The following is a 23,888-nucleotide window of genomic DNA, read 5'->3' on the forward strand; positions in this document are numbered from 1 at the left end:
CACAAAAGGTTGGGGACACCATGATTTGGGATAGGGGAGGGGACATCTGAGGCACATGCCTGTCAAGCATAGGGGCAGTGAGAATTTAGCCCTCACCCTCAGAACTGTCATCACTGTCCCTTTTCCCGGCTTTCTGTTGGAATGCTTGACATTTAGGTTTTCTCTGCATTCCAACAAGCAACTTCTCTAGACAGCTGAGGCATGCAGCAGTGGTACATTCTATGATCTAATATACTGTACCTGGCAGCTCCTGGAGGGTGACAAAATCCTCAACTCCGCCAATACTCCCGGGGGATACCATTGCACCAACTGCCGGTGTAATGCTGCCTGATGTTGGGGGCCTAGGTAATACAGGGGCTGCAGAGGCAATGCTGCCAGTTTGCATCCCAGATGTGCTGGGCATTGGTGCAGCAACCATTTGAGGGGTGACAGGCTGAACCACAGTGGTTGGCCTACCTTCCTGTGCTGTAAATCATTTTGTTTGCTTGTTGTCAGAAAACTGTGACATCAGAATGGTGTGATTACACATGTTTATTTATCTTCTGTTTACTGGGAAAGACTGACTTGGTACAAGCCAATTTTCAGCAGAGGCCTGGGGTGAAACACTCCAAATGCATGTCTTTGTAATGTTGGAGGAAACTGGAGCACCAACAAGAATGCAGGGAGGACATGTCTACTTCACACTGAAGGCATCCTAACTGAGAATCAAACCAACAAAGTTCTTGCTGTGATGTGATGACACAAACCACTACACCACTGCACTGTGCACTACACATAAAAATAAAAAAGAGAGATAAGGTTTGGGGTAAGAGAAAAAAAACAAGAAAAAAAGATAATTAGAACCAATATATACCACATACAATAAATTTCTACAATAAAAATATATTTTTAATTTTATATTAACTATACTTTTTAAAAATCCAAAACAAGACTGAGAACTGTTCCAAATAATCCTTATAGTATGCATATATTCCACATATGCTTAAAAAAATAATACAGATTAAGTTAACAACATGGCATGTATGCACCTTTTCTTGAAATCATGCTTTTCTAATATATATTTGTCACTTGTGGGATTTGAACGTGCAACATCTAAATACACTATTACAATTGATTCCTACAATTACTTTGAACTACAGAATAAAGCATGCATACTTGATTTTACAGTTAAGATATACATGCTTAATTTGCTAGTAATGTATGGAAGAGCAATACTTTTAATAAAATGTTAATTTTTGCTGCATCCATACCCCTTGCTTCTCTCAGTCTTTCTAAGTGGTCAGCATGGGCCTCCCTGTTTGCTGAAATTTCCCTGGCAGCTGTAAAATAAAGAGGAGAGAAAACAAGAAGAGTACTATGCACACCAGCCTTGCCTATCCCCCAGCTTTGTATATGATTTAAGTTATCCTTATCTGTATACTTACACAACTGTGAGATATCAGCAGTCCTAAACTCATCCAGCCACTGGTTGAGTTATTACTGCTTGTGTCTTTTTAGGTCATTATAATGGTGCCTGCTTTGCTCCCCAGTGTCTGGAATGCCATTTGCACTGAAGATGTCCTTGTCTAGACTGTTCCAAGCCTCCAATTTATATTGAGACTCAGTTTACTCCCCTTACAAAAGCTTACATCTGTGGTGCTTTACTAGGAGTGCATTGAATATTCTGGACTCTTCTACACCCCATCTTTGAGCCCTAAATTGGGCACCTTGCTTCCTAGCTCCTGCCATGTCTGCACAGATCATCCAGCAACAGCTAAAGTGTTTCCCACCAATTCATGATATTGTATTTTACGGCTAGTAAACAAACCTGCATCACTATGCTTACCATGTTTGTATGATAATGCATGCAGCACAACATTGCCAAACAGAGTGGAAGGCAGTTTATGAAATATGAAGGGTAATGTGACAGTTGGCATTAATTTATGGCTTGTCTGCTGCTATACCTGTTAAATGACCTGACTATTAAAACATGTATTAGGGTGTATACGTTTTATGGCCTGACACATCTTTTGTGGGCTTTACAGACTGATAGTAGTATTTAGTTCAAAGTGGGATTCAAACCTATGCAAAACAGTGTATATATATTCCTTCACATAGGTGTCATTTCCTCATTGCTACAGAAGAAGCGGTGGCCTGATATTTGCATTCATTAAATAGACTCATTAAAGAATAAGTGTTTAACCATGTATGTGTGTGACCTCACAAGGTCCTGGTCTATGCAATCTCAGGTGTGATGCATGAGTAATGTGTGGCAATATACTAGAAATGCATATAAATGCATTATTTGCAGGAAAGCTTTCCAGGTTCTTGGTCAAACTACACAATACACTCTGTTTTAAAGCTAGTCTTCTGTTATGTGAGTGTGTAGATGACTATCAATGAAGTGTGAGGTCCATCCTAGGGCAGAAAAGAAACTTTTAATTACAGAAACATAATTATCAGGATACCCCCAGTCACACATATAATTCAGAGGATATCCACTGCTGTACATACTTATTGTTATGTATAATTATCTTTATATTGTAAATGTTATTCAAACGTAACTGTAACAGCAATAATAACATTTGGAGTATGCTGGATTCAAACCCTGGCAAACCTGCATTATGGCCATGAACTTATATCCAATTCCCATAGGTAATGCTGGATAACTGATGTATTATTTAGTCATTACTGTTCAGAGTGCTCATTGTCACAGAGGTGTTTTCCAGATGTTGTCAATACTTATATAGACACATTAAAGAGTTGAGTAGTTAGCCATATATGTGTGCGACATCACCGTGAGCAAAGTATGAAGTCCACCCCAAGTCAGATAAGAGTTGTTAATTGCAGAACCAGAATTGTACTGATACTCACAGTTGCACATTTAATATATATGACATCATATGTATCCTCAATCCACCGGCTATACATAGTTATTTTTATGTATAATTATTTTACATTTGTTAGTTTTTATATAAATTAGAGTGGAATAGGATTAATAAAACTTGGAATTTACTGGATTAGAACTCTGGCTGAACTGTAGTGAGAACAGTGAATATACACCTGTTGCCACAGAGAGAGCTAGGCAACAAGTTTATTTTTTACAGTCAGTACTGTGTATGAGTGCTGACTGCCATGCAGCACTGCTTACTGTCTTTGCATAATGGACGGCAAAAGAAGTAACAATGTATCATTTTTGAAAGTGCTGATGTCTCTTTTATGTATGCAGGTGTTGTGGGACTGTAGCTGTTGCATATGCATGCTGACTATAGTGCAACACCGCTTACTGTGTTTGTGTGATGGAAGGCAAAAGAAATAACCAGAAATTACCACCATAACAGCTATAAATAAATGCAATCTGAGGGTCATGCTGCTCAATGCTAGAAGTCTAAATCTCAAGATGCACTTGCTCGATGCACTTCTCAAAATGCAGAACATCGACATATGTGGTGTAACAGAGACATGGTTTAAAGCAGCAGAAAGCACCCCTGCGCTACCATGCTATAACTCATTCCACACCTTTCGGCCCCAGAACATGGACTGAAGCTCCAAAGGTGGTGGTGTCTCCATATTCATAAAGGATATGCACACCTCCAGACTAGTAGCCCAGCATAACGCATCTGAGATATTTCAGGTACAACTAACATTGGGTAAGATGGCAATTCAGGTCGTAGCCTGCTAAAAGTCCCCAACCATTTCCCAAGACTCTCATTCCACATTCCTAAGCACCCTAAAAGCAATTAGGGTCCAACCCAGCACTCTCATACTAGATGACTTCAACTACCCCTCCATCAACTGGAAAAACTAGTCATGCACCAATACACTGGCCCAACGCTTCCTGGAATTCATCAGTTCCAATGCCTTGGACCAGCTCATTCTTACCCCCACTAGAGGAAGCAATATCCTTGACCTGGTTATTACTAACATGGGCAATCATTGCTCTACACCAATAGTCAATGCCTCCATGGTTAGAGCCGACCACAAACTAATCACCATGGAAATCCACATCTCACCCACACCCCTCTCAAAGGTAACCACCACGAAAAACTTCTGCAAAGCTGACTTTGGGCTCCTAAAAACAGAAATGGCTAACTTCATGGCACCCCTGTCAATGGAAAATAGAGGCATGACTGCCAAATCATACAACAATGCACTGTATGAACACGTACATAAATGCATGGAACTAGCCTGCCCAACAGAACCGAGATACTCTCCTCCAAAAAAAGGAAGCCAATCTGGTGGTCCCCTGCCATTAATAAACTCTACAATATAAGGAAGAAACTGCTGAAGAAAAAGGTGAAGTCCCAAGACTGGAAAAACTCCATTATTAGCCTCAACAAAAGGTTGAGATCCCTCATCAAAACCTCTAAAGCCAGCTATGAAGGCAGAATTGTGTCAGACACTAAAAACAACCACAAAGCCTTCTATTGCTATATCAAGAATCTCCATTGCAATACCCAGGTTTGCTCTGAGTTACTGCACAATGGTACCTCCTATAGTGATCCAACAGATATTGCCAACATACTGGCTGACAGATTCAGTGTCATCTTTATCTCTCTCACCTCCCCCAAAGGACCAATCACAATACCGGAGGAATGCCAGTCACCCAGCACTACTGCAGCACAGATTAAAGCTGCATTGTCCAATGCCAAGGATACAGCTTCCATGGGACCTAACTACATCCCTGGATGTGTTCTACATGAACTACAAAGTGAACTGGCACCACATACATGTGCCCTGTTCAATCACAACCTCACCTCAGGCTTTGTCCCTATTGAATGGTGCACTGCTACCGTCATCCCTCTCCATAAAGGGGAAGTGACTACAGACCCTGGGAATTATTGCCCCATTAGCCTGATGAGTCTGATATGTAATGCTATAGAGCGCATCATCATGGACCTAATTAACAAGGATATAGGGAATCTTCAAACTCTAGATCCCACTCAATTTGGTTTTGTGAATGGTAGATCATGCCTGCTCAATCTGGTTGACTTCTTTGAGTCAGTCACCAGAGCTGTGGATGAGGGCAAGGCAGTTCATACAGCCTACCTCAATCTAGCCAAGGCCTTTGATACTATTCCCCACTCAGGAATTATTGATAAACTTGCCAAACTAGGCATCAACCCCTATATCAGCAGGTGGGTTGCAAACAGGCTCACAGATGGAATGCACAGTGTGAAAGTAGCAGACTCCAAGTCAGACTGCCAACCAGTCATGAGTGGAGTCCCACAGGGATCGGTCCTGGGTCATCTCCTGTTTGGTATCTACATCTCAGAAGTGTAGGTCAACACAAAGGGACTCTGGATGACTAAGTTCACAGACAACGGCAAGCTGGGAGCCATTATTAACTCCCCAGGTGATGTAGACATCCTACAGAAAGGCCTCACTGTACCAATGACTGGTTTTGAACCACTTTGGGAAAAACTCAGTTCCCATTAATTACCACATCAATGGGAGTCTACTGAACACTGAAGGTGTTATAAGAGATCTGGGAACACAGGTTGTCAGCAACCTCTCCATTGACCATTGCCACTGTGGTCAGAAAGTCCGTCTATGTGGCACATCTCTTTACCAAGGGTTTTGTATCCAGGAAGAAAGAGGTCATCATCTCTCTCTACTCTTCCCTCATTAGGCCAGTCATCGAGTATAATGCCCCATTTGGCATGTACCTCACTAGACAAATGCAACAGCTGGAAAGGCCACAAAAGTACCTCATGAAGAGGATCCCAGGCCATAAACACATGTCCTACATGGACAGACTCAAAAAACTCCAGCTATTCTCTGTCTCATATCATCTACTAAGAGGTGATCTCTGCTTGACTTACAAATCCATGTCTGACCTAGCTCTGTCAGAAATGCTACATCTAAAGAAATCCCAATTCCTCTGCACCACACATGCCAGAAACCTCAACCTCATTACCACAATCAACAGAACATGGTGGAGGGACAGGTTTATAACCCAGAAACTGTCCGTGATCTGGAATACACTTCCCATACAAGTCAAGCAGAGCATCTCACTGGCCCTCTTCAGGATAAATCTTGATGAATGGATGGAAAATAGAAAGTTCACCCCGGGGATCACTCCACTGGCTCTACTTGATAGAGGTACTAAGAACTAACATCAGGCAGCTCAATGCCAGGGCAGTTCTATGGGCTAGGCTTGTAAAGGCTCCAGGGCCATTAGCCTAGTACACACCTATGAACATATGAACTTATAACAATGTATCTTTTTTAAAAGTGACAATACCTCTTTATTGTCTGCATGTGTTGCGGAACTGCGGGTGCTGTATATGTAACTTCAATTGAATTTAAACTATTTATATGTTTTACTGTTTGCGCTAAGCTGTGTGCCAAGCAAATATTAATATTAAAAAAAATTACAAAATACATTTTAACACGTTAGATTTTTACACAACTCTGGATTTGAACTATCATACTAATGAACCCACAAAACACACTGGGAGTGTCATATCTCTCCTTGACACAGAAACACCGTTGCAGCAGGAAAGCAAATTATTGTGCATACAAGCAATTCCCATTTCCTCTACAGTATTAAAATGACATATGCATTTCTACAGTCTGATTTGTTTGTACATGTGTGGCTTACGTATTTAGTGCAATGACTGATCACACAACCATCTATGAGTGTTCTTTGCACCAATGCAGCTCTGTCTTCTCATTGTATTGTGTTCATTCTTCTCTTATCTGTGCTGTCCTCTCAGACATGCATTTTATAGCACATTTTATATAATTCCCCTTTAAATGTATGATAAGAATACCTGAAGGTGAAAAACATTTTTCAGCAAAGGCATGAGAATTTGGCTATTAGTAAGCAAAAATGATGCACATGTGCTGTTTAGTTCCATTTAAAAACTTGCTAAAGCTACTTCTACACTTTGAAAGTGTATCCTGAATGAGACACCCAATGCAGGTAAGGCAGTCTGAATTGCTGTTGTGTCTTCCTTCTCCCCCCCAATAATCATTCACAATTGGGTTCATTAGCAACTAACAGTGAATTACGGTTTAAACTATATTTACATCTGTTACATAAACTCAAAAGTTTGGTATTCAGCAATTCTAATGAGTTCACATCTCTTTTGCATCTTTACCATGCTCAGAGGCCTCAATCTACATTTTAAAAAGGTAACTGTGTAGTTAGGGAACTTGAAGACGAGGAGACTTGTGTATTTGGGCAAAACAGAAAATGGCTGTTCCATCCAATTTACCTGCAAAGAAGGCTTCTAATTTTGCTAAGGTATGATTATATTTTTCAAGTACATTCTAGGTTTTGTAACATGTTACAAAGCAAAAAAAAAAAAAACACATTTTATATATATATATATATATATATATATATATATATATATATATATAGAGAGAGAGAGAGAGAGAGATATAGATATATCAGCGAAACCTACATGAGCGAACTCATTTTTGCGAAAGTGCATTTTATCGAAAATGCACTTTCGTGAAAAAAAGAAAAAAAAAACATGCCAAAAAACCTACACAAATAAAACACTGCTCACGTTTATGCAGGGGGGTAAGCCACCCTGCACCCCCTATGTACCCCCTACTTTAATATTTTCACTCCGAGATCGGACAACAGTGGGAAAAGGGAATATTCTCTTATCCCCGCTGTACCGCGATCTAAGCAAGAGTTTGCTTAGTAGTACAATCAATACTACATGTTGATGTACAACTAAATCTACATGCAAACTGTGTGTTGCTTTTTTTTTTTTTTTTTTTTTTTTTGCAAAAGTGCATTTTCGATAAAATGCACTTTTGCAAAAGAGAGTTCGCTCAAGTATGTTTTGCTTAAACGTACTTTCGATGTTCAGACCAGAACCCATATATATATATATATATATATATATATATATATATATATATATATATATTTATGGGTCTACTTTGTTTCATTGAAAGTTCATTTCACTAAATCTGAATTCACCCTGACCAAATCGCTGAAAGCTCAAATTACTGAAAACTCATTTCACTGAATCTCATTTCACTGAAGTACTGGCACTGTGTACAGTAGTGTAAGGCAAGTAAAAGGTATATGCCCTTTTCCCCACTGTAGTGTGATCCTGGAGTTAATATATATAATTAAGGGGGGGGGTGTTGTGCCAAGTAATGGAGTTGTGGTAACACCCAGTGTTGCCAGCATGCACATTCAGGATTATTTCCTTAGCATTATGCATGACCTGGCAGTTAATGGAGTGGGAGCCCTTTCTTTTTAAGTACACCCTTTCCTGTTCCCTGGGTCATGCTTTGATCTCAGTGTGTGTGCAGTCTGTGGCACTAAGGACTTCAGGGAAGTGTGCTAAAGCATACAAATCATGCATAGTTGTAGCTCTGTGCTCAAGTATACAGGGGAAAATGCATGTAATCACTGGTATGCTGTAGCTTAGCATTCAGGAATTGATGTAGGATCCTGGATGTTGATACCTGTGACACTCCCAGCATATCCTTTGTTGGTCTCTGGAAGGTTCCTGTAGCTAATATTCTAAGTGCTACACATACCCTAGTTTCCTCAGGTATTGTTTCTCCTTGGTTTTCCCTTGCTCTCAGTTGAGAATGACAGGGGTTGTAGACTTCCAGGAGTGTGTTTCTATCCACCCTGTAGTGTTCTTCTATTTTCACTTCATGCAGACATGAAAAATTAAATGGGGTCTAAACACCCTTCTCCTTCTTGGCCGTAGACTATTAGCGGCAGCAGCAGCATCATAGACGTGGGCCTGCTACGCATACACATGAACAAGAGCAAGAGCAGCCCCTAACATTCTTTCCATGTAGACTGGTTTCCATGGCTGTATTCCAATACGTTTTGGAATTCAAGGCCAAAACCTGCACTGGGTGTACATGATTGCTGTATAACTTGTTGAATAACTCCTCCATCTTGGATTGGTTGATTAACATACAGTTTAGCTGCTTATGTTGTAATTAGCATCCCAGGAAATTACCCGGTTTGAATGTCTCTATATCCCATGTAGAGCTGATTACTGAATATAAATCAGCATCCTATCATGTAGACTTTATCGAATCCAGACCAAAAGCATTTATTATAGCCTCTGAGGGTATTTATCAAAGATTTAGGAAGTGAGATCCTTAGAAAAGGGTAGGAGCAAATTGCATAGAAAAAATGGAAATTGTGGGAACAATACATGCAGAAAAATGTTTTGGAGTATGAGTGGGGTTTAAGATGAGGCAGGAATTGAACAATTTATGTAATGTTGCTTTGATTATATGATATATAACAATGTATGAGATGTATAATTGTAATGTGAACTTGTGAATATGGTTTGATTACTTTTATATACATGTAAGTTTGCCTTTGCCACATTCAATAGAGGTCTTTTTTTTAATGCATAAAGCTGATGTGGAGGAACAAGACCCATTTTCTGATTAATGCGAGACAGCCTGATAAAATAAAATCTCCTGCTCTTCCTAGCCAGTGTCAAGATCATTAAAATGAGTTTTTGCCAAAATGTATATTCTATTCAGAAACCTGTTACATATCTTTTTCCAGAAGAATATAGGTTGAAAATGGTGATATGTAGATTTTAAATTGAAATGAGAAAACACAGATGGTCTAGACAAAAACTCAAGGCAAAAGGATTGTCAATGCCAAACTTGTAGCCATGTGTCTTGTTGAGTTTTGTCATTACATTCACTAGGACGAGACAGCGCCCTAGACATGCCTGGCTAAAGCTTAACTTACTAGCAGAGTTGCTAATGGGGATATTCTAAACAGACTTAGGAAATGAGAGCATAGTACGGGATTTGAGGAAAGTGACCTCAGTGCTTCTTCTGTGCTGTCTAAAATGTACATGGACAGGCATGGGACCTCATCCAAAACAGTGACTGAGAGGAGGAAAATAGGCTGATTGGAGTGGATCAATGCAGATACAATATTATAGAATTCTTTTTCGACCCAGATACTAAAACATTTATGCAATCTTCAGAGTAACCAAAAGTGAAGTATGTTGCAATGGCAGATACAGAACAATACATGCAGCTTACTTCCATCTTTATGAGACAAAACAAAGAAAAACTGTGACCAGCATTGCCTCTCTCATAAGTAGTAGAAGGGATGGCATTTCTTCTACCTCACCAAAATACAATATGTAATTGGTACTTTATATTAAGCCTTACTTTCAAGGTAACCCTTTCTGTTTTAAGAGCTGAATGCCATTTAGGAGATGTGAAGAAATAAACAAATAAATCCATAACCCTGTTTTTCCTATTTTTTCACATTGTGCTGGGGTGTTAGAACAACAGGAGCCATCACCTACAGCCAACATTCACGCAACCAGATATCTAGCCCTGCTGTGGTTGGTCTTCCATACCACACACACACACACACACACACACACACACACACACACACACACACACACACACACACACACACACACACACACACATGTGCATGCACACTCACAGCTATGACTCAGTCCAGTTACTGCATGTCTTTTGAATCTTTTGCTTGGTTCATCTCATAAGTAAAGGGATTGCATCCAGAAAAAAAGGTGGTTATTACCTCTGTGTACTCCTCCCTCATTAGGCCAATAATTGACTACAACACCCAGTTTGGTATGCACCTCCCCAAACACCTACACCAGCTGGAAAGACCAGAGAAATACCTTACAAAGAGAATCCATGGCCTCCAACACCTGTCCTATGTGGACAGGCTCAAATCACTATCACTCTACTCGGTATCATACAGATTGATTAGAGGTGATCTGTGTCCCACATACAAGGCAATCTTGGACCCTGCCCCACTTGAGATGCTCCATATCCATAAGTCTAATTCCTTGTGTATTATCTGCTCAAAAGGCCTAAATTTAATATACAACATTAACAAAACCTGCTGGAGAGATAGGTTTTGTCTTCCAGAGGCTGCCCCAGTCTCTAGAATAGACTTCCCACACACACATCAGAGTACATCTCTGACCCTCTTCAAATGCAACCTTGATGAGTGGATGGGAAGCCATAAATTTGCCCCAGGGGTTCCACCTGCATCCCTCACTGACAGGTGCTGACTGATGTTTCTTTTTTGGGGATAAACTCTTGGCTAGGCCTGTAAGGGCCCCAGGGCCATTAGCCTAGTATCCTCCTATGATCCTATGATTCTATGATCCTATACGGGAGGAATCAGGAGCACCCAGAGAAAACCCACTCAAATACATGGAGGACATGCAGACTTCATGCAGAAGGCACCCCATCTGAACAGGAGAACTTCTAACTGTGAGGCAGCACTGCTACTTATTGGGACATTGTGCCATCCATAACTAAAGACATAAATGTAAATACATAAACACAGGGTCACCGCATATTAGGTTAAGAACAACTTCCACCCGACAGTAATCTTGTTCAGTAAATGGCATTTTGTCCAATTTTACATTGTTGTAAAATGACCCATCTTGCAAACTGACTGCTTTTGATTTTAATTCTTATTACAGAATGAAAGTCTCAGGTCACCAAGAGGTGCAATCATGACTGTTGTATCTTCTTCATGGACCTTGTTAACAGCTGATTAGTGACTGTAGACAACTGCTCAGCTTTCACTGGAATGTGACAGAAGTAGGCTGACATCAGTATCTGAGAGAGAAAGTGAATAAATATACACATATATATATTTTATATCAAAGAGCACACGAACCAAACTATGTAAAAACACCACCAGACATGCACAGTGGAAATACTTTGAGACAAAGAAAAAAGAGCTTCCTTTTTACGCGTTTCGTTCAAATTTAATTCTTGAACTTCTTCAGAAAAACTCTTCACACCATACACACTTCTATAAATACTAGTACATACAATCACATGACCATAATTATTCAATTATCTTAAAAAACTTGTTTAAAACAAATTTTATAAGTAATAAACTTTAAAATAATCATACAAATGAATAAATAAATTAATTAAATATCAAATTCTATTCATTTGTAATATATATTAATATGGATTCACTTTATATCCTCGAAATACTGAAATATCGAAATTCAGTATTTCAAAGCTATAACGTCGAATCTTTAAAACAACAAAAATACAGAAACGCGAAATTCAAAATCTCACACACCGGAGATTTTGAATTTTGCACTTCTAACGCACACACACACACACACACACACACACACACACACACACACACACACACACACACACACGCACACACACACACACGCACACACACACACACACAGACACACACACACACACCATCCTCCCCACACACAAAGACAAGCTCTCTACTACTTAACATACTTTACTGCACCCCCCATGTGGACCTCCCTACTTATATATTCTAACTCCAAGGTCGCACTGTACACAGACATGCACACAACACCACCACACAAGCTACATTCTACTCGTACACACACATCACAGCAACAAAACACACTAACACACACCACAGCCCCTACACAAAACCTTTAACACACACATACTTACCTGAATCCATAACCACAGTGGAACCTTAGAAGCATGAAATTCAAAACCTCCGGTATCCGAGGTTTTGAATTTCACGCTTCTGAGCTTTCTCTCTTTTCAGGATTCCACTTTATGGGCTCGAAATATTGAATTTTGACATTTCAGTATTTCAAGCTTCTAAAGTGAATCCATATATATATATATATATATATATATATATATATATATATATATATAGGTGAACTTAATATTGTTGACATCTGTTTGGTTGACAAAATCTGGTGGACTAAGCAGATGATCTGCAGGAGTTGGAGATTGTACAATATTTGGTTTATGCCCTTTCCACAATATTGCGTGATCCAGAAGTTGGTATATAAAATTAACAAGGGATTTGTGGGGTGCAGGGGCCATGTCCCCCTGCAAAAAATCTTGTTTTTTACTTATTTTTTGTGATTTTTAATTTTGAGTGTACCACAGTCGTTGCTTGGCAAATGCAAAGTAGTGTGTTAACATTTTCTAGTCAACATTGTGAATGTCAGTATTAGAGTCATTAGATGAAAATCATTAGACCATGATATGCATTTTATTTATTTATTCTTTGTTGACTGGGTAGTCCCACCAGTCTAGTAGCCTTTTTTCGGGGGAGACCTGAAGTGGTATTTTATACTACTAGGGGAAATTTGGCCAAGGTATTGGGGAACTTCCCCCAAAACATTTTATAAATAGGTTTCATGGGATTTTTTTATATCCTCTTGAATTACCACCAGCTTAAGTAGATGGTGTTTTGGTTTGTTGTTTTATGTGAAGGATGACATAGTCAAAGTATAACACCCCCTTTTGTTAAGCTATAGTATCAGCAATTGATCTATCCATTATGGGTCTAGAACCCACATCTTTGGTGCCACTGACTCTCTCTTTCTTTCTCTCTTTCTCATATATATATATATATATATATATATATATATATCTATATATATATATATATATATGCTATATATATATATATATATATATATATATATATATATATCTATATATATATATATATATATATACATATATATATATAGCGAGAGAGATGGATATATATAGATATAGATATATGTATAAAACCGGTAAGTCTGAATGCTGAAATGCAAGACTAGCACTTCCACATATACATACATAAATTTAAGAAGGCCATAGTATATACTGGCTACAATTACTTGCCTTGGCTTTCATTTGTTTTATAGGTACTAGATTATAAGTTAATCTTGTTGGTTGAGTTATTCAGTAGGAAAACTCTGGCATAAAATGTTAAATCACCACAAAGCAATCACTTCACATTTTGTGTAGTCTGTGGCAAAACCAGGCAGACACACTAAATATATGTTATAAATTGCTGATTATTGATAGGAACTAAATAGTGACCATTTAATTTGTTAATTATTTTTATCTCACTGACAACAAAGAATTTATTCATGAGTTTATCAGTCTTTTTCCTGTAAGGCTGAAATTTACTCATGAAAAAAATGTTTTAGCCATTTCAACTGATTAAAAATACAAGACTAATCTAGTGTCCTAGACATTGAGAAGCTGACCAGAGATAATGGGAGAGAGTGGCCAAAGCTACATCACTCACCCCAGGCAAAAGGAGGCTGCCAGATATGAAGAACTGCTGTGTCCTGACAGCGGACAGAAAAATGCACCAGCTGTAAGGGATTAGTCATACATTGCCACAAGCAGTGCTCATTTTAAAGCCATGGTAATGTGTGTGTGTGTGTGTGTGTGTGTGTGTGTGTGTGTGTGTGTGTGTGTGTGTGTGTGTGTGTGTGTGTGTGTGTGTGTGTGTGTGTGCGTGTGCGCGTGTGTGTGTGTGTGTGTGTGTGTGTGTGTGTGTGTGTGTGTGTGTGTGTGTGTGTGTGTGCGTGTGTGTGAAGCAGGAGTACATACTTCAAGAAACTATAGGGTAACAGGAGATAGAAAAATGCACAGAAGGATGATGGTGGTGTTAAGAACTAGAACTTATGGTCAGCAAGTGAACAGGCGTAAAGTATTAAGGCTGCAGAAAAGTCTTAATTCATTACTCTGCAGAGTACTATGATTATATTTTAAAATTTACTTCAAAAGGCTATAGTCACACTATATACCCTTAATATAAAGTTCCATAATTTTCTATATATTGCAGATAATGTTAGTTGTATATTCTATATGAAATGTGACAATAAGTCATGCACTATGTTTATCTTCAACAAAACTTTCCATACATTGCATTTAGCATTGGAAGGACAGTGCATGCTCAAATATGTGAAGCACATTTACTAAAAAGCTTAATGGCGAGTCCGATACATTATCACACATATGGTTCATGAAGGGTATATATTTTGGTCTGATAAACAGACACGTTTGTTTTGAAAAGGTGAGCATAGTATGAGGCAGAAGACTTGCAACCTATTATCTATTATTATTTTTACTGTATTGTTAATGCCATTTCAGAAGAAGAATAATTAAGCTAAGAGAACATCATGATCTAAGTTTTACCTAACATTACATGTTGGCTCTGCAGCACCACCCATCAGACCCTTTCAATGGCCTAGGATCATTCCTGAAACTGGATCATGGACACCACTTGTATTACTCTGAATCAACACTTCTAGGCTAGTTCATAAGTTCATAGGATAGGATCATAGAATAATACTAGACTATTGGCCCAGAGGCCCTTATAAGCCTAACTAAGAATTTCACCCATGTTCCCCCAAAGTCACCACCTGTTTCCCCTGTCCATCAGGGACACAGGTGGGATCCCAGGGGTGTATTTTTTGTTTCCAATCCAGTCGTCCAAGTTCCTCTTAAAGAGGGCTAGAGAGGTACTCTGGTCAACATGGAGACGGAGTCTATTCCACAGATGGGGGAGTCTTTGGGACACAAATCTATCCTGCCAACAAGTTCTATTAATGTCATTGACCAGGTTAAGGCCTTGCATGCAGGTTGCGCGAGTGGAGTTGGACTTACGGATATGCAGCAACTCCATCAAGGCTGGGTCTGAGATGACCTTGTATGCCAGACACAAGTCACCTTTGAGCAGTCTGTACAAAACTGAGCAGAGGGACAGGGCTTTTAGCCTATCTGTATAAGATAGGCATTTGAGACCCTGGATTTTCCGAATCAGGAGCCTCTGTGATCTCTCCAGCTGCTGCATGTTCTTGGCAAGGTGCATGCAGAAGGGGGCATTGTACTCAGTAATGGGTCTGATAAGGGAGGAGTACAGGAATGTTATGACCTCCTTGTTCCTGGATGAAATACCCTTATTTATGAGGTGGGCTATGTAGAAAGTCTTCCGTACAAGACAGGCAAAGTGGTGGTCAAAAGGCAGGTTGCTATCAGCCTGGGTGCCCAAGTCCCTCACAACTGATTGCATGCTTAGCACATTGTTATTAGTATGATAATTAGTGGGGATGCCATTTTCCCCAAAGGGGATAATGATGCCTTTCTTGGCATTCAGTTTGAGGCAATACTTCTGGCATCAGTCATTAGTTTGTGTAAGGCCCTCTTGGAGAATATTCGTATCACTAGGGGAATTTAAGACAGTGCTCAGCTTGCAGTCATCTGCAAACTTGATCAGCCACAGACCACTGTTTTTTGCTGGAACCTCAGAAAAGTATATCCCAAACAGTAGAGGCCCCAAGACCGATCCTTGGGGTACATGACTCATTATGGTACAGGCTCCTTGACCCAATTTCTCTGAAAGTTACGACTTAATTAATGTTACCACATAATTAATTGTCAGCAGTTGATTAGCTGGAATTGTAAAAATATCCATATGCCCTTAGTCTGGCATGGCTTTCAAAAGGCAAACAAAAAAATAGTTATATCATCCACAGCATTTTGTTTAGTTTTATTTTGAAACTTGAACTGGTAATGAGATAGCGAATTTCAAATCCAGCATACCGGATGTGACTATCTTGTAACCAGTATAAAACAGTCCTTTGTTAAGGGACAAACTGGAACACACTATGAATTTTTAAAGTACTTTGTTACAGTTCTGTTTTAAAATGCTTTAATCAAAGCAGATTAGCAGCAAATTTAAAATTGATTAATTGCTATAAAATGAATAGTGCATTTCTAATACGTCATTAAACATAAAGAAGCTTAAATAGCAATTAAAAGTTAAAAGATAATGAAACAGGGCCTGTAATAGTTTCCAGCTGAGCAGTAAAGAGTTATTGCACATAACTGATCAGCAATTAATGTTAAAAGATGTAAAAGCAAGAAGTCCTGCAAGAGTTTCCAGCTGAGTTTTACATGGTTACAACATATATAGATCATTGATATAGTCTTTCAGGAAGGCAGAATCATGGATTAAAAAAATATCTCCACAAGCACATCACCACAAATTAAATCATGTTCTTATTAATGAATTACTCACTATTCATAAAACTTTAAAGTATTTTTAAAGCTCATCTTGTATTTCTCATTCTGATAATATTTTCCCAGAATTCATTTGCCTAATTATTATGTGAAAAGAGTATGTATTATGAAAAGAGTGAATTTTCTTTTATTTTTATACTTCAGTCGTATAATTAATTTTTTACAAGGTGTTAAATTATATAACCATCAGATTTAATTACATTGATATTTTTATGCAGTCTCATTATTATTGGTTTATTTATCTTTTCTGCATTTAACTGTCTTTATATGGTTTACTATCAAAAGGCAGAAAGTGAGGTACACGACAGGCACCTTCTCGAAAATGGTAGGAGGTACAATCAGTATATCGATGTTCAAGTGCACGTCAGTTAATAAGGACGTACACAAGGCAAGGACATGAAACATGGTTGGCAATGGCAACTGTCTACATTAATATCGACAAAATGTTGTCGATGTTGCTGCATCGACCTGTGGACCTACTTAATATTCATGAGTCGATCATATGCGTCGCATAAAACAATGTTCGCGGTTTTCAGTTTCATGCTTTTGATAGTAATCCATCTTTATATAATATTTGTATGATGTCTCAGGAAAAGAATATCTAGAATACACTATTCATTCCTCCTCAACAGGTAAATCCCTCTTTGTTTTTCTTTTGTATATGAACATCCCCTGCAATCCTAATTTTTGCCTCCTGGTTTGTCTTCACTGAGTAAGATTATGGAAGACTATAATGACAGGTGATAATTATGTATCATGACAACATTCTCTGCAGATAAATAATATTAACAAAATGAGTAAAAATCGAATTGCATCAAACATGGCAGACAATCCTTCATTGTTTTATAATTAACACTAGAAGCGTAAACACAGAAGTGCACATTCATGCCATTGGTTTACATGTAAGTCTTACATAAACAGGCAGACAGACTTGGTAGGTACTCTATCTGACACCCAAATCATGGACACATTGGTTTCTTGAATGGGGGAACTCACCATACTGTCCTAAATGCCGCTTGACCCTTTATACTGCACTGTTTTAATTAAGGGTGTCCTGCAAGGATAAGAACTTTTGGGATTTTTGTGATGCAAATATCTGGCTGGACCCTGTGAGCTAGTGGTGAGGAACTTTATCAGTTGACCCTTGTTAATTAGATATTTTATTTGCTTGAAGCTATTATTTGGCTGTACCTTGTGAATGACAGTATGAAAGATTTTTGGCATTCTCGGATGTAATTTTGAGAATTGCTTCATTATGATCTTTTAAGAAACTTTGGGTTACTAGAGGCAATTATCTGATGGGACACTGTGAGCTGCAGTTAGGAAATATATCAGCTGACTCTTGCTTTTCTTCTTGGATAGTTTTATATGTTTAGGTTTCTGTTAACGACTTTTAGAGATATTGTGCTTAATCCACGATTAAGATCATGTTTACTGACTTGATAGTGTATTTCTTGCAGGTTACTGCAAGCTGCATTAATACACACATATATATATATATATATATATATATATATATATATATATATATATATAAAATTCTGAAGCAGACTGAAACTTTCCCTTGGATTGTTTGTCAATTAACGTTTTGAGATATTTTACATTATTCCATGCATCATAGATTTGGTAATACCTGTTGCCAACAATTTAGTGTTTCTGGAGCTGTTTGGCATAATTATCTAGGGAGATTTTCTTAAAGCATAATTTAATTGATACTCTAAGAGCAAAAAACTTAGCATAGATGAGTGAAGTGTATTATTTTGGCTAATTGATTTTGGCTTTGAGACACAGACATGCCCCCGGATTCATGAAGCTCGGTGCAAGGCCGGTGTAAGGCCTGCGCCGGCCGTGCGGCATATACATGGTGTAGTAGCGCCATATGCATAATAATGAAGGTGCACTGCCACCACATCCACGTGCATAGGACATCTGCGCGAGTACATGGGGCGTTACTAAGCTGCGCCCGGAGGCGTGTCAATGTCGGCTGTCGATGAGCAACCTAAACTGCTGAATATTATAGTCTGCCTGCAATAGTAATCACACCTATCAGTGTCCGTGGATAATGAAACGTATGCAAAGCATGCAAGACAGTTCCCGGCCACACAAAATGGAGAACCAAATAGAAATGCACGTAACACAATATGAGTTCCTGTCCATGGAACAAATGATATTTAAAATCGTGTGTCCTTAATGTACTGCACTGTCAGTAGTTATACCCAGTGGAAGTGAAGCGCATCATGTCAGTGTGCCGCCAATACACACGTCTAGCCCCATGGGCAGGGTCACCAGCAGTCCCACAGTGGTAGTGACAGTACACAGCTGGGCAGTTGTGGCCATATAACAACTGCAAAGAAACCTGACAGTCCAAATTATATACCAAACTCACACAAACATATGAATATTAAAATGTGCTATACACATGAACAGGAACGTAACCAGCACATACACATAGGATGCTATATGCGGAACCGGGACATCCAAATGCAGAACCCATGCATGCAAATGCAATACGCAACAACCCTTGTATAGCACATAACCCACACCCATGTCCGAATGTCCACCAAATCCAGCTACCAGCCTTGCGCAGCCGTACACCTACACATAGCGAGTAGTCCCCATATGTAGTAGGAAGTATCGTCCTAGACAGTGTCAGGATTGCAAATATGTATCCCACGTGTGTAAACATCCCATCACAGTTACATAAATCCAAATGCCCGCGCGTCCATGTTCTGGCAAAATGTGTGTACATCCCGCGTGGGATAAGTAACCTGTTGAAACATCAGAGTTGTTTACACGCCACGGTGTTTAGTACTGTACACATCTGGACAAAACATGTATGTGTAGTCACGGTACTGTTCAGTTTCTAGACAGATATGCAAAACATACTATGCAGGATGGAACACCTGTCCACCATGCAGGTCTCCCCACTAGGGTTGCCACCTGTTCAGATGCCCAAGGTGAGACATCTGTTGTAGAAATGTGAGAATTTGCAGGATAAAACATACCCCCGGCCAGTGCAAAGGACAGAATTACACTTGTTTGCCAAGGTAAAAGCTTATGTCATAGCATTTGAATTGCTTATGCTATCCCAAATAATAGTTATGTGTTTCAGATACAAAATACCTGTATCAAGCAACTATTAAAGAAAATAAGAAATATACCTTTGTCTTAAAATCACAGGACACTTGCCATGTCTTAGGTTTCGTCGCAGGACACAACTGTCCAAAGTGGGACTTCCCCTCGCAAAGAGAAAGAGGTGGTAACCCTACTCCCCACTGAATTATCGACAGTATATATTCAACTCAATCACATACTGACACCACCTCTCAACCTATTACAGCAACAAAATCTGGACAAAGTCTAAAATGATGGGTGGACAAATAGGGCCAGATGTAAATTCTGCTCTCACAAACTTCGAAAGTTCACAGAATAATAGTATGTACATTAGCATGAAATGTTGTGAAGGATGTGGGGTAGTCCCCGAGTATTACAGAGGTCCGTACATTTTTACTGTAACAAACCTTCACATATGTTTACTGTACTACTGCATACCTGTAGTTAATTTATAGTTAATTCATGTCCAAAATAATAATCCTCGTATGAATGAATACAGGAAATAGTCAAATGTGAATGGGAACACCACTCACCGTGGATTATGTATTGTAACCACCCCCACCCATATTATGTATTGCCAACATTATAAGCTGCAGACAGGTGCCCAAACACCTGTGTCTGTAAACACAGGTAAAATAATGTGAATGGGAACACCACTCACCATGGATTATGTATTGTAACTACTCCCACCCATATTATGTATTGCCACCATTATAAGCTGCTGACAGGTGCCCAAACACCTGTGTCTGTAAACACAGATAAAATGTTTAAAATGGACAAACTCTGTCCATGTGCTTTGTCTGACATTTGAACATGGTCAGGGCAGTTCCGTTCACCAGGCAGACAAGCCTAAACCCAGATCACCACATGAACACCCTGACAATTAAAGACTTGTATGTGTCAGGACTATAAGCCTTGGGGTTCTGAATATCCCTGCAGTGATTAAATATGCAGCTTGGGTCCAGAGCAGTAGGGAATAGGGAATGTGTAATATGTAGTACCGCATTTCTCCCAGCAGGAGAATGGATGCCTGTGTCGTAAGTGAAGCGGTGAGGCATATGTTAATGTAGCTATGTACTATGGGTATGCATATAAATGAGCCAGAACACCAAAGGTATAGTGGTTACAGCATCTGGCCAACGTGAATGCAGTCCCGGTTCAACTACAACTACAGCACATATAATGTTAAAGTGTAATGAATGCGTCTGTGCTGTACAGACATTTAAATATGTAAAGGTGAAATTGTGTTTCGCATATGTCCGTTAACTGGATTACAGATATTTTACTGGTACTGTCACAAGTAATAAAGCCCACATAAGCACAAAGACTTAGTAAACATATGTAACCCACAATAAGGATATGCATGTGCGCCTGCGCGTAACCCACAATAAGGAAATGCAAGTGCGCCTGTGCGTGTGTAATCCGCTCACAGCATAGAAAATGAATGCTGGTTTCTACACGTAATGTCTATATATAGATATATACATTTGTGTATAGATATATATCCACAGACTTAAACTAAATAAATATATGAAATAAAGAATGTACAGACATATATATATATATATATATATATATATATATATATATATATATATATATATATATATATATATATATACACACACCACAAACACATACAACATTAATTGATATATACCTAACAAACATATAAACAAATGTCCTCGTAGATATAACACATGTACATAAATAGGTTACACCATAGCTAGTATGGATAGACATACAGACATGCAATTAAGGTAAATACACTGCTGCTCTCAAAACTACTGCCCGGAAAGTATCAGTGTGCCAGATCTGTAAGTCCTACTCTTTAAACATGGATATAGGTGTCCTTTGCAGGACCCCAAAAATTGTGAATCTATACATGCACTGTCCTGTAATGATTGCTGCAAAGAAGTGTCATCTGCAACTACAGTATAGCTGTACATGCAACAGTAGCTTGTGCAATTGTAATAACACATGGGTTGACAGAATGTATGACATACGCCCCGACATGCGGAGAGTGGATAGTGCTTAGAAGTGTCGTCATACTTTATTATCACTCACATTAAATATGTGTTATGACTACTGTGGAGGGGTGTTAGGTCTGGGAATCATGGGTATGCAATAATGGGCCTAGGTGCCTAGGTGTTGGTTGGCACAGATTTATGAGGTCCGCCTCATGGGAGTGATTAATATTCCTATGTGGGTATAGCAGACGCCTCTAACTTCCAAAAATGAAGAACCCATCTACTGGATATTGTGTAAACTATTGGGGGAAGATGTAGGGAGTTATATTAGTGTCATGTAAGCGATTATCATGGACGTACATGCGTACGAATAAGATGGTAACCATACCTCTCAATCAGAATAAGACATCTGGACAAAAGCATTTTAAAATAAGTACAAATAGGGAATATCTCAAATATTCCTCTTGCAAAGTCAGAACGTTGATAGAATAATGGATCAGTCGTTAGTATGAATGTTTTGTGGGTTATTAATTGTAAACTACAAATGTCTGTCATTATTGTCTAACCCCCACAGTCCCTAATGACTTCCCACTAAATTACCAGAAAGGCACAATATTATTAAAAAAGGAACAAAATCAGACATCTAAGTTCGGGACATTTACCCAAAATGTGTACAGTTGAGAGGTATGAAGGTAACCCTGACCTAAATAAATGTACAGAACTAGTGAGATTAGGTGGACAGGTGTGAAGAAAGACATGATGACAAATGACAAAACATGTATAAGTCAAAAGCATGTACCTCGATAAATTTGGATGAATACTAATGCCCTGTGATAGTCGATGTGGAAGGTTAATAGAAACAACATAAATGTGTCCCTCAGGGTGCTATGCAGTGTCCCCAATACAGTGTTCAGTCTCCCACACTCGCATGTGAGTTCTGCCACTGACGGAAAGCGCAAATACCAGTGAACACATAAGGTAGACGATAGCAGAATATGTTTTGATTAGCACCTGTCGGCTTTTGTGAGGAACACAACACTCTGGGCGGGTGTGTCCTACAAAAGGAATGTAATGGCATATGGCCTGTGATTTCTTCATATATTGTGTGTAGTGGTGTAATAAAATGACATATCTTGTATCAGAAACAGATACATGTTATAGGAAACAGTATCATCGACTATACCACTACAAGACAAATCTGAAGGTATGAAAAGTGCTGAAGTAGTCAGTTTAGTATTGACCTCAGGTATGTGTGGACTTGTCAAATGTCACAGTTGTACATATAGTTCCTATAGGGCTGTCACCTCTACAAATGATGAAAGTGGGAGGTGCTCTGTAGAAATGACAGACGTAGCAGATCAAAGCATACCTACAGCCATGCTTACTCCACAAATAGACATATTAGCACACATCAAAGCTTAGGCCAGGATTCACGAAGCTTTGGTTGGTGTGTACGAATAGAGTAAGAGTAGAGCAAGGCAAGATGTCTGCCGAGCTATTCAGCAATATCCTGTAGGGGCGTGTAACACAGCCCCTTAAACAAATGTTGCACGGACAATGTTAGGATATGCAAATTACCCCATTTGTAGGTGAAAGCTATGCAAATGATGTAAAATATGCGATACATGAAACAGTAAGCTGTCCGTGCAAGAGTAGAGTTATGTGCAGAAATGTACATGGATGTTAACCGAGTAATGTTCTGCAAGTAGCTAAACGGAGCAATGTCATCTGCAAATAAAGGATAGATTTAGTTGAAAAAGCATACCAATGGCCAAATATAAGGCCAGTGGCATGTTTTTCCATTGGAAATTAATAAAACTCTAGTTGTCCTCCCCCGATCTCCGGTGTTTAAGCGTAGTGCAGTGGCGCAAGTGCGCGCTGTGCATAAAAAACAAGACAAATATGTAAAATATACATACAAATTGTAATGTCAGTTAAAGTTTAGTTCGTCATGGAGGTGAATGGCAAGCTGAAGACAACATT

Source organism: Protopterus annectens, chromosome 4.part0, assembly GCF_019279795.1.
Source record: "Protopterus annectens isolate FY-2018-M chromosome 4.part0, PAN1.0, whole genome shotgun sequence".
Lineage (NCBI taxonomy): Eukaryota > Metazoa > Chordata > Ceratodontiformes > Protopteridae > Protopterus > Protopterus annectens.